Consider the following 10,095-nt stretch of genomic DNA (forward strand, 5'->3'; position numbering starts at 1 on the left):
AGCCTGGTAGGGTGTGATCAAGGGTAATGTAACTGAGAGGAATCACTGAAACCCAAAAGGAGGCTGAGCGTGATAGTGGGACAAGAGAAAAATGAAAGTAAATACAGGCAAATGGAATTTATAGAGCTCTAAATAAAGGCATGTACCTATGTAAATATATTCATATATGAGGATGGGGAAATAGATCTATGTGCATATATTTATTGGTTTAGTATTAAGGTAGCAGATGCACATTGGCCTTCCACTCAAGTACTCCTTCAATGCAAGAATACTATGTTCTTTTAAACCGGCATTCCATGATGCTTACCTTCCCTTCCCGAAATGATCACTGAAGACAAAGCAGGTACATAAGCAAATGTGGTGAAGATAGCTGATGGTGCCGGCTATCAAAAGATATAGCAACTGGGGTCTTAAAGGCTTGAAGGTAAACAAGTGGCCATCTAGCTCAGAAGCAACAAAGCCCACATGGAAGAAGCACACCAGCCTGTGTGATCATGAGGTGCTAAAGGGATCACTTATCAGGCATCAAAGAAGAAAAAAAATCATATCAATGTGTGCTCACCTTCCCAATACAATTGCTGAAGACAAATGGGTGCATAAACTAATGTGGTGAACAAAGCTGATGGTGCTCAGCTATCAAAAGCTAGAGTGTCTTAAAGCCTTGAAGGTAAATAAGCGGCCATCTAGCTCAATCAACAAAGCCCACATGGAAGAAACATACCAGCCTGTGTGATCACGAGGTCAAAGGGATCAGGTACCAGGTATCAAAGAACGAAAAATCAAATCATTGTGAATGAGGGGGAGTGTAGATTGGAGACCCAAGACCCATCTGTAGGCAACTGGACATCCCCTTACAGAAGGGTCGTGGGGAGGAGACAAGTCAGTCAGGGTGCAGTATAGCAATGATGAAACAAAACTTTCCTCTAGTTCCTAAATGCTTCCTCCCACCGCCCCTCCCAATATCATGATCTCAGTTCTACCTTAAAAATCTGGCTAGACCAGAGGATGTACACTGGTACAGATAGGAACTGGAAACACAGGGAATCCAGGACAGATGATCCCTTCAGGACTAGTGCTGAGATGGGGTGGAAAGGGGGAACCGATTACAAGGATCTACATATAACCTCCTCCTTGGGGGATGTACAACAGAAAAGAGGGTGAAGAGAGACATCGGACATTGTAAGATATGACAAAATAATAATTTATAAATTATCAAGGGTTCATGAGGGAGGGGGATCAGGGAGAGGGGAAAAATGAGGAGCTGATACCGAGGACTCAAGCAGAAAGCAAATGCTTTGAGAATGATGATGGCAACAAAGGTGCTTGACACCATGGATGGATGCATGGATTGTGATAAGAGTTGTCCGAGCCCCCAATAAAATGATTTTTTTTTAAAAAGGAAATTTTTTTGGTGGAAATTTAAACCAATAATCATAGAATTAGGTTTTCCCATTTGAGTCAATTTCAGTTTATAATGTGAACCTATCTGCAAATGGAGAAGAAAAATCAATATTTATCCTCCAGTGTATTGAATGGAAACTTTAAAAATTGTTCTATAAATTATGTATTCTTGTGTTCCACATAATTCATTTGATTTACCCTTTAAGGTTTCCCATGAAATTGTGTTTTGTGCTATTTTATCTAGTGATTTAACATTAATAAACTATAAGTGGGTAGCTTAAGGAGTTATATAATTTCTCTCAAACCAAAATATTACTCATCATAAAGTATCAAAAATCATTAATATATCATTCACTACTGAAAATGAACTTTAAGATTCTGATCAAAGTAATGAAAAAATTTGATAACATTATTTTACTGATGTTTTGAATAAAAATATTTCTCCTCTGTAATTTATTCAATAATACTCCAATTCCAACTTTAAATTGTTTTGGAAAAAATATTTAATTTGGATAGTATTTATATACCTGTTTCTTTCAAACAAAACAAATGATTATTTTATGCAATAGAATTATTGAATTACATGGGCTGGTTTTACCAATAGCCATATTCTTTTAACTACTAGAGGTATCTGGCATCAGAAAAACAGCAAGCTATTGCTGTTTTGATTTCTCTTATGTTTATCTCGTTAGTGAAAGGATTTCAGAGTTCATTGTATCTGGCTTGCTCAGAAATTCCTGATACACACTAAATTATAGAGCATTTTGTTTCTTTTAATAACTCATGGGATACCATAAAAATATCTTAATCTGTTTAACTTGATTCAGTGACACAAGCAGTTATTGGTGAGGTATTATGACCAGGTACAATGCTAAGAATGGCATATACTCACAGAATAAAAGAGAGCCAAAATACATGAGCTGTCCTTCTACAGTTCTTCATAATATTGTTAAGAAATCGAGACATATTTTATAACAGTCATTACAGTGTAAATCATATGTTGGACACACCCACAGCTTGGGAGTGCTGTTCTAGCTTTTTCTCCACAGGTGAGTATTTGACCACCGTAATTTCATGTGTAGATTTAACAACCCTTGAGCAGTTGACAAGAAAGTTTCTGTCAATAGAGTGTCACGCACACTGCCTTTTTGTTAAAGGTGGAGGAGAGAATGAAGCTGGGGAGAGAAATTGAGAACCAAATTACACATGCACAGGCACATATACACAGTGTGTTACACACACACATGCACATACATGCAAATCAAGGTTTGCTATTAGGGTTCTAGTTCATAGTTCATAGATAAAATTGATTTATTTTAAAATGTTTCCACATGTCTCTATAACATGTGGATGGCAACAAAATAGTTCTCTTAGTAATAGACTTGTCTTGTTCTTATTACCATGACTTCAAAAACAAGCCCAATCCCAATTACCAGCAGGATTTGTCTGGCAGTTAAATTAAAGACAGACCAGCTCAAAGGTTATGCAAGCTTGTGAGAGTGGGTGGGCTTGAGATTCCAAAGGGGTAACCTTGACGGACTTTCTCAAAGGACACAGGATCATAATGGAGGCATAATATGAAGTTTTAAGAAAATTCAAACTGAGAAGGTTAGGGACGTTATACCAATGATTTCCCCCCCAATTACAACAAAGAGCAATTTCTCATTTTTTGGCGGTAGTAAGGGCCGTGCTGTGAAAATTTCATTGGGAACTGTAACCCATTCACCCTACAGCCCAGATTTTGCCTTTTCAAACTTCTTTTGTTACCCCAAATCAAATAAATACAGTGGAAATTCATCAGGAATTCCAGACAGCTGTTTTGAGGTGGTGTAGATCAAAGATTGCAGAATTCTTCAGGAAATGGATAAACAGATAAATGTACTATAAGGTAGTCGAGAGGCACCAGAGACCAAATAAGTCGAATTAGAGCAAACAGGCTTTATTGGGGAGAAAAACCCAGCCTGTGCGAAGTCCCACGGTCCACAATGTTGGGGCTCAGGGAGTCACGCCCCAGTCTACAGGGGTGGTGCTTATATTGCCAGGGAACATGTGAGTGGGCTGTCTTGAGTCCATATATGGTAAAGTAGTCAGGGATTGGGAGATACAGGTATGTCTGGGTTTCTGGAATGTCAGGTGTCTTCCTGGTTCCAGGTGTATTCCTGCCGGGTACACAGCGGTGGATTGAGAACAAAGCGGGCACTGAGCCATACGGGCTGTGCCGGGTACAGAGCAGCAGGTTGAGAAAAAAGCGGGCACTGAGCCAACCAAGCCGTGAGCAAAACGGGCTATGAGTAAAAGAAAGAAAAAAACTTGCAAAGCTGCTGACAGGTTACTTAGCCAGCTCTGGTCAGCTCCGCAGGGGTGGGGGAGATTCAAGGTCACTTGCTGCTAGAAGCCGGCCTGGTATTGATCTGACCATACATTCCTAACTCTTTGGTGATAGGGGCGACAACTCTAATGGCTGCTTCGTGCGGGTACTGGGATGGCATGGGAGGGGCTTACCGGTTGGGAATGTTTGGCTCCTGTGGGAGAGGACTGTAAGGGTGTAATAACATTTGATTAACAGCATCACGAGAAATTTCTTGCATTCGGTTGTGAAGAAAGTTCAGCAAACGGCACCAGAAGTAGCAGAGTGCAGATGGTTATAAGAGGATATAAGGGAGTAACCCAACCGATAAATGGATTAGACCACCAACCTCCTTGTTGGACGCCGGGGGTCTGGCCAGATAGCTTTTTTTTCTTTTTTCTTTTTCCAACTTATGAAGTTTGTTTATACTGGTTTCCGCCAACCCAGATTTGGTAACATAATAGTAACACTTCTCATTCAGGTATATACACGTTCCCCCTTTATCGGCCCTTAAGAGGTCTAGGGCTTTTTTTTGTAAGGCTACTTGGGCTAGGCATGTTATTTGGTGCTGTAAGAGATTTAAAGACAATGTGGTGTTTTTAAATTGCCGCTTGCAGTTTGGAGGACCAGCTTTGTGAAGAGCTCAGAGTGGGATAAGGCTTCTACCCCATTCCTTAGCCAACCAAGAAGAGGCTACTGCTAAATTTACCATGACAGGAAGGAACACTGCCTGTATGTGTTTCGTGGTGCCATGGGAAGGATTTTGCGAAGCGTTTACCTCAGGGACTGTGTACATAGTTAGCTGGGGAACCAGGGTGTCCAGCATACATAGATGGGATTGGGAAGGAGAGGAAAGGTTTTTTGTCAGGGTGCTATTACACCAAAAGAATCTGCCTGGGGGGGTATTGAGGGAAAAAGTGAGGTTACTTGCGGTTTCACAATCTTGTCCCGGTTGGAATAGCAAAACGGCCATTTTTAAGCAGTGAATTGTGGAACAGGGGAACTTTAATTACTGGTGCAAAGTCATCTGTTTTTTCCGTGTGGTTGAACAGTTGAGATAAAGATACTGCTGCCAGAGGAAACCTATGGAGGACAGCACAAAGGAAACAAGAGGAAAGATTAACCAGGTTGAAATTGTTAAGAAGGGCTGCCCCTTCTTGGATAACGGTGAGCCAAGAAAAAGGTTTTTCCTTGGACCTCTGTCCTGTAACCTGTTCTTGAAGTTCTCCTTGGGCTTTCTGGATTAGCCAGGTTTGATCTGCCAGGCCAGTGCGTACGTAAGCACGATGGATATATAACCTGCAAATGGTTTTCCAAATTATCAGCCCAGGTTCCGATAACTATGAACTGCCATCGGTGGTTGGGTCACCGCATTTCTGTGTTTACAGAAGCCAACACCAGTTTGACTTCCGATGGGGTGGTGAGTATTACGGTGTATGTTTTTTTTCCACCGTGGCTGGAGTTCAGGGCCAGGCGCGGCATGAGTTTTTACTAGGACCTGGTCTCCTGGGGAGAGGTTAAGGGTTGGGTGCCCAGAAGAGGTGTCTTCCACGTCCGGAAGGTGTTGGTCTGCGTAAGGCCTGAATAAATTGTGGAGCAAAGATAGAGTGGGTAAGTAAGCGGAAAGTGGAGTCTTATTCTGCGGCAGAGACTAATTTAGGACAAATGGACATCCGTATAGAATTTTAAATGGGCTGAGACCCGTGGGCTCCCTGTGGGAAGCCCGGAGGTGGGTTAAGGCAACAGGAAGGAGATCTGGCCAAGAGAGGTGGACCTCTAAGAAGAGCTTAGTTAACTGGGACTTTATAAGTCCGTTGGCGCACTTAACCTTGCCTGACGACTGGGGGCGGCAAGGAATATGTAGCTTCCAATCCACTTCCAGAGCAGCTAAGACCTTTGGGACACCTGCAAAATGAAGGCTGGGCCATCATCAGACAGGATAGAGTGCGGAAGGGTAAACCTAAGGATTATAGATTTTAGGGGAGTTTGAGTGGCAATATCTGCTGTTTCCCGGCTGGTAGGGAGTGCTTTAATCCACCTGGAAAGGTATCCACCAAAGTTAATGAATATTTAAGATGTTTCTGTTTAGGCATGTGCATAAAATTAATTGTCCAGTTCTCACTGGGGAGGTGCCCATGGAATTGGTGGAGGTTTTTTAGAGGTTGAATATTGCTCTGGGAGGAGCTTCTGGCACCAGGGTGGCTACAGCAGCAAAAAGGAGATGGGCAGCATGAGGCTGCTGGGGTATTAGGGAAATGGAGGCCTTAAGGCATTGTAAAATGTCTCATCCGAGCAACGGAACAGGACATGAGGGGATTATTAGGAATGAATGGGAGAAAGGGTATTGGTTTAAGATGCAGGAGGAGCCATCAATCCCCATTACAGTGACCGTGGGAGGGAGACTACGCCCGGCATACGAAGGAAGGATGGAATAGCCCCTGTGTCCAATAAACCAGAGGTGGACTTACCCACTACCTGGATGGTGACCCTGGGCTCGGCTAGGATTATTGGGGTATCGGAGTGCAGGCATCTTAATTCTTTTTCAGCAAACCCCAGAGGCTCACCAGCCGGGAAGGACTGTGATGAGGCTCAGGCTGACCCTGGCTGTTGGGACAGCTGGGGGAAGGCTGCGAGAGCGGACAGTCAGACTTCAAGTGCCCTTTCTGGCAGCACACCTGCCACAGCTTGGTGGAGGGTCAGGGGTTTGCCGGGCCCAATGTCCATCCTTACTGCACTTAAAACAAGCCCCTGGCAGAGCTGCATCCCATTTTGTGCGAGGATCTTTCGGCCCCTCCCCTGCCAGCCTCTGGGCAGCTACCGGAGCCTGGGTTGCAGGGCCACCTTTTGTTGTAATCTGGACTGCCCAGGGCTCATTCAGCCTCTTCCTTCAGGGCGTTAAAGACTATAAAGGCCGTTTTTACCAGATCCTGTAATGGGGTTTGTGGTCCCTTCTCTGCTTTAAAATTTTTTTATTATATCTAGATCTAACTGAGAGATAAAGGGGAAGGCCAAAACAGCTGCCCCGGCAGGGGTTTCGGGGTCCAGTTTTGTAAACTGGGTGAGTGCCTCCTGGAGGCGGTTCTGTTTTATAAACTGGGTCCGAGCCTCCCGGGGGCGGTTTAGGAAAAGGGCAGGATTTTTATCCTTCCACTGTGTTACTTCTTTAAGTTTTTCAAAGTTGATTATTTTAAGGGAGTTATAGTCACTTCCGCCGTTTACCCGCGCTTTTTTGACTTTCAGCGTACTGGGCAGAAATCACATCGCGTCAACACCCGCCGCGGGCCTTTGCGATGCTTCGTTTTAATTAAACAGTCGGATTTCCCTGGTGCTCACCAGTTTTAAGCGGGATGGGCGTGTGCCGCAGCTAAAGCCTCCGCCTTTTGTTTGTTATTTCACACCCGGGCCACTCCCGCCTGGCCCGCACCTGCAGTCCTCTCCATCCCTGACCGCTCACATGCGGCTGCTTCTTTTCCTTTTGGTGGTTGGGGATCCCCGCAAGGGGACGCGGCGGAGGGGAAGGAATCCTCCTTGGGGCGGGAGCCAGGTCCTTCCTGCGTTGTGCCCCAGTCTTTACAGCCAGTCCTTATTCTGCAGTTCCGGATTCAGCTTGCGGACTTCCCTTACCTAGATTGCTTCAACATGCCAAAGGTTGTTCACCTGGGAGACCTTGGATTTGGGTATGGTCGGGCACGAGATTTAAACCCTTTCCCCCGGATTTCAAGGGCCAGCGAGAGCTTACCGGCTGCCGTCGGAACCGTGACCCTTTTCAGTGTGCTTTTCGATTTGGGACAGGTCTTGGAGAGAAAATGGAACATGGGTTCTTAGCACATCCTTAGCCCCTGCTACCTCCCTAAGAGGCAGGAGGTGGGAAGAGTCTGCCCTGACGCGGGGAGGAGCGAAATGGGCGGGACCAGAGCGGAGGGTTGGAGCTGTCCAGCAGCCGAGGGGGAAGATGATGGCGAAGGGAGGGAGAGTGGCTGTGCTTAGGGTGGCAGAGGCTGGAAGGGAGGAGGATTAGGAATTGGTCGAGGTGGGAGACAGAGAGTGTCTGGCTCTTCAGTAAGCACAGAGGATGGTGCTAGGATATGGTAGGGAGAGTCGGGGTTATTTTCAAGTTTTGATTTCTCCACCATGCTTTTTTCAGTTAATTTAGCTAAAAGGACCTGTGAGGTGGAACACTGGACGCATAGTGATGGGCGGGCTCAGAGATTTCAGAAAACCTCCGACCATTTTCCTGAGCGGTGGCAAAAACTGTTCACGTCTGTGAGGATGCTAAAATTAAAAGTGCTTTCGGAGGGCCACCTATACTGATTGTCTTAGGGTTTTTGAGGCCACTTGGTTGTACACAGAAAAACTAGCCTTTTTTTCCCCGGAGGCTTTGGGAAAATTTTAATTTGGAGGAGACAGCTCAAGGGGGTCTTAGGATTAGTTTTGGACTCGTATTGCCCATGATGCCTTGACACCCCAGAGAGTTATCCCCCAAGACAAGGCGTCCCCTGTGTTAGAGGAAACTCTAATCGGAAGTGGTCCCCTGCTAGTGAGACGTCTCCCAGGTCACAGGGTCCCGAACGGAAACAGAAAGCCGTCCCTGGTGTGTCCGCAACACAGGACAGGTAGGCTGGGATGAGAGGTGTCAGGGCAGGACTTACGCAAGTTCAAAACATCGCGCCATTCTCGACCGCCGAGGTTCACTTGTAGATGAGTCCCTTGGTGGGGGCCCCTGACCACCGAGTGGGTCCTTATCCTGGGTTTCGGCACCAATGTAAGGTAGTCAAGAGGCGTCAGAGACCACATCAGTCGAATTAGAGCAAACAGGCTTTATTGGGGAGAAAAACCCAGCCTGTGCGAAGTCCCAGGGTCCACAGTGTCCAGGCCGAGGGTGTCGCGTCCCAGGCTACAGGGCTGGTGCTTATATGGCCAGGGAACATGTGAGTGGGCTGTCTTGAGTCCATATAAGGTAAAGTTATCAGGGATTGAGAGATACAGGTATGTCCGGGTTTCTGGAAGGTAAGGTGTCTTCCTGGTTCCGGGTGTATTCCTGCCGGGTACACAGCGGTGGGTTGAGAACAAAGTGGGCACTGAGCCAAGCGGGCTGTGAACAAAACGGGCCGTGAGCAAAACGGGCCGTGAGTAAAAGAAAGTAAAAAACTTGCAAAGCTGCTGACAGGTTACTTAGCCAGCTCTGGTCAGCTCCGCAGGGGTTGGGGAGATTCAAGGTCATTTGCTGCTAGAAGCCGGCCTGGTATTGGTCCAGCCATACATATACCACCTTCAGAAGTATACAGACCTAGGTGGAGAGTATGTTGTAAAACAATAGCTTTATATTTTGCTACGTTTTGTTTAAGGAAAGTTTCAATGATTTTGTAATAATTCTTTCTGACTCACCCTCATATATTGCCTGTAGAAACCAGAACCATCTCCTTTTTAAACAAACAAACTAACAAAACCTCTAATTTTTGACTCAGCCATCTTATAGGAGAGGGTAGAAATGCTGTCTAGGATTTTGAGGCCATAGCAGAGGAGGTTGGGGGGAAATTGGGAGCGAATATGAGTACAAGAATGAAGAAATGCTCTCAAACTGATTGTGGTGATTATTGAACAGCTCTTTTTTTATGTGATAAAACTGTTCAGCTGTATGATATCATTATGCTAATAAAAATGTTGGCTAAGATCAAGTGTAGTATCTGTTCTTATCAATTTAATATCTGATATGTCCTCTATCCGAGGACAATATATTAAATGGATTTTTGGAATTAGGAGATAGAATAGGAGCTTAAAAAAACTGGGGGGGGGGGAACTTTACTGGGCAGTGTCCCTGGTGGCTCGACATTACTGCCCTTGCAGTGGTAGTATTTGTTATTGCTAAGTGCTGTCACATTGGATCTGACTCAATGTAACCATAGGTACAACAGAATGAAACCCCGCTGGTCCTGAGCTATCCTCAAATTATTTTTATGTTTGAGCCCCTGTTGTACCCTCACTGAGGGGCTTCCTTTTAGGTCTTCACATTGCCAAGCATATTCTCTTTCTCCAGGGACTGCTTGCACTATAGGAGAAGGAGTCTCGCCATCATTACCTCTAGTGAGAATTCCTGGCTGTACTTCTTCCTAGACAGATGTTTGTCCTTTCGGTATGCTAACCACAAGGTCAGCTGTTCAAATCCACCAGCCACTTTGCAGAAGAAAGCTGTGACTTTCTGCTCCTGTAAAGAGTTACAGTCTCAGAAACCCTCAGGGGCAGTTCTGTCCTGTCCTACAGGGTCACTATGCGTTGGAATCAACTCCATGGCAGTGGATTGAGTTGATTTCCTTGCAGTTAGCAGTACGGTATGTAACCCACTAAACTGC

General features: G+C 45.3%; 1 pseudogene; it reads left to right on the plus strand.

Annotated features, from left to right (window-relative positions):
* Positions 1-9,386: 9,386 nt before the first annotated feature.
* On the plus strand, positions 9,387-9,626 carry LOC115871480 (annotated as a pseudogene).
* The last annotated feature ends 469 nt before the right edge of the window (positions 9,627-10,095 follow it).

This window comes from Echinops telfairi, unplaced genomic scaffold, assembly GCF_000313985.2.
Source record: "Echinops telfairi isolate 266 unplaced genomic scaffold, ASM31398v2 ScPeMD7_5868;HRSCAF=6743_0, whole genome shotgun sequence".
In the NCBI taxonomy this organism is placed as follows: domain Eukaryota; kingdom Metazoa; phylum Chordata; class Mammalia; order Afrosoricida; family Tenrecidae; genus Echinops; species Echinops telfairi.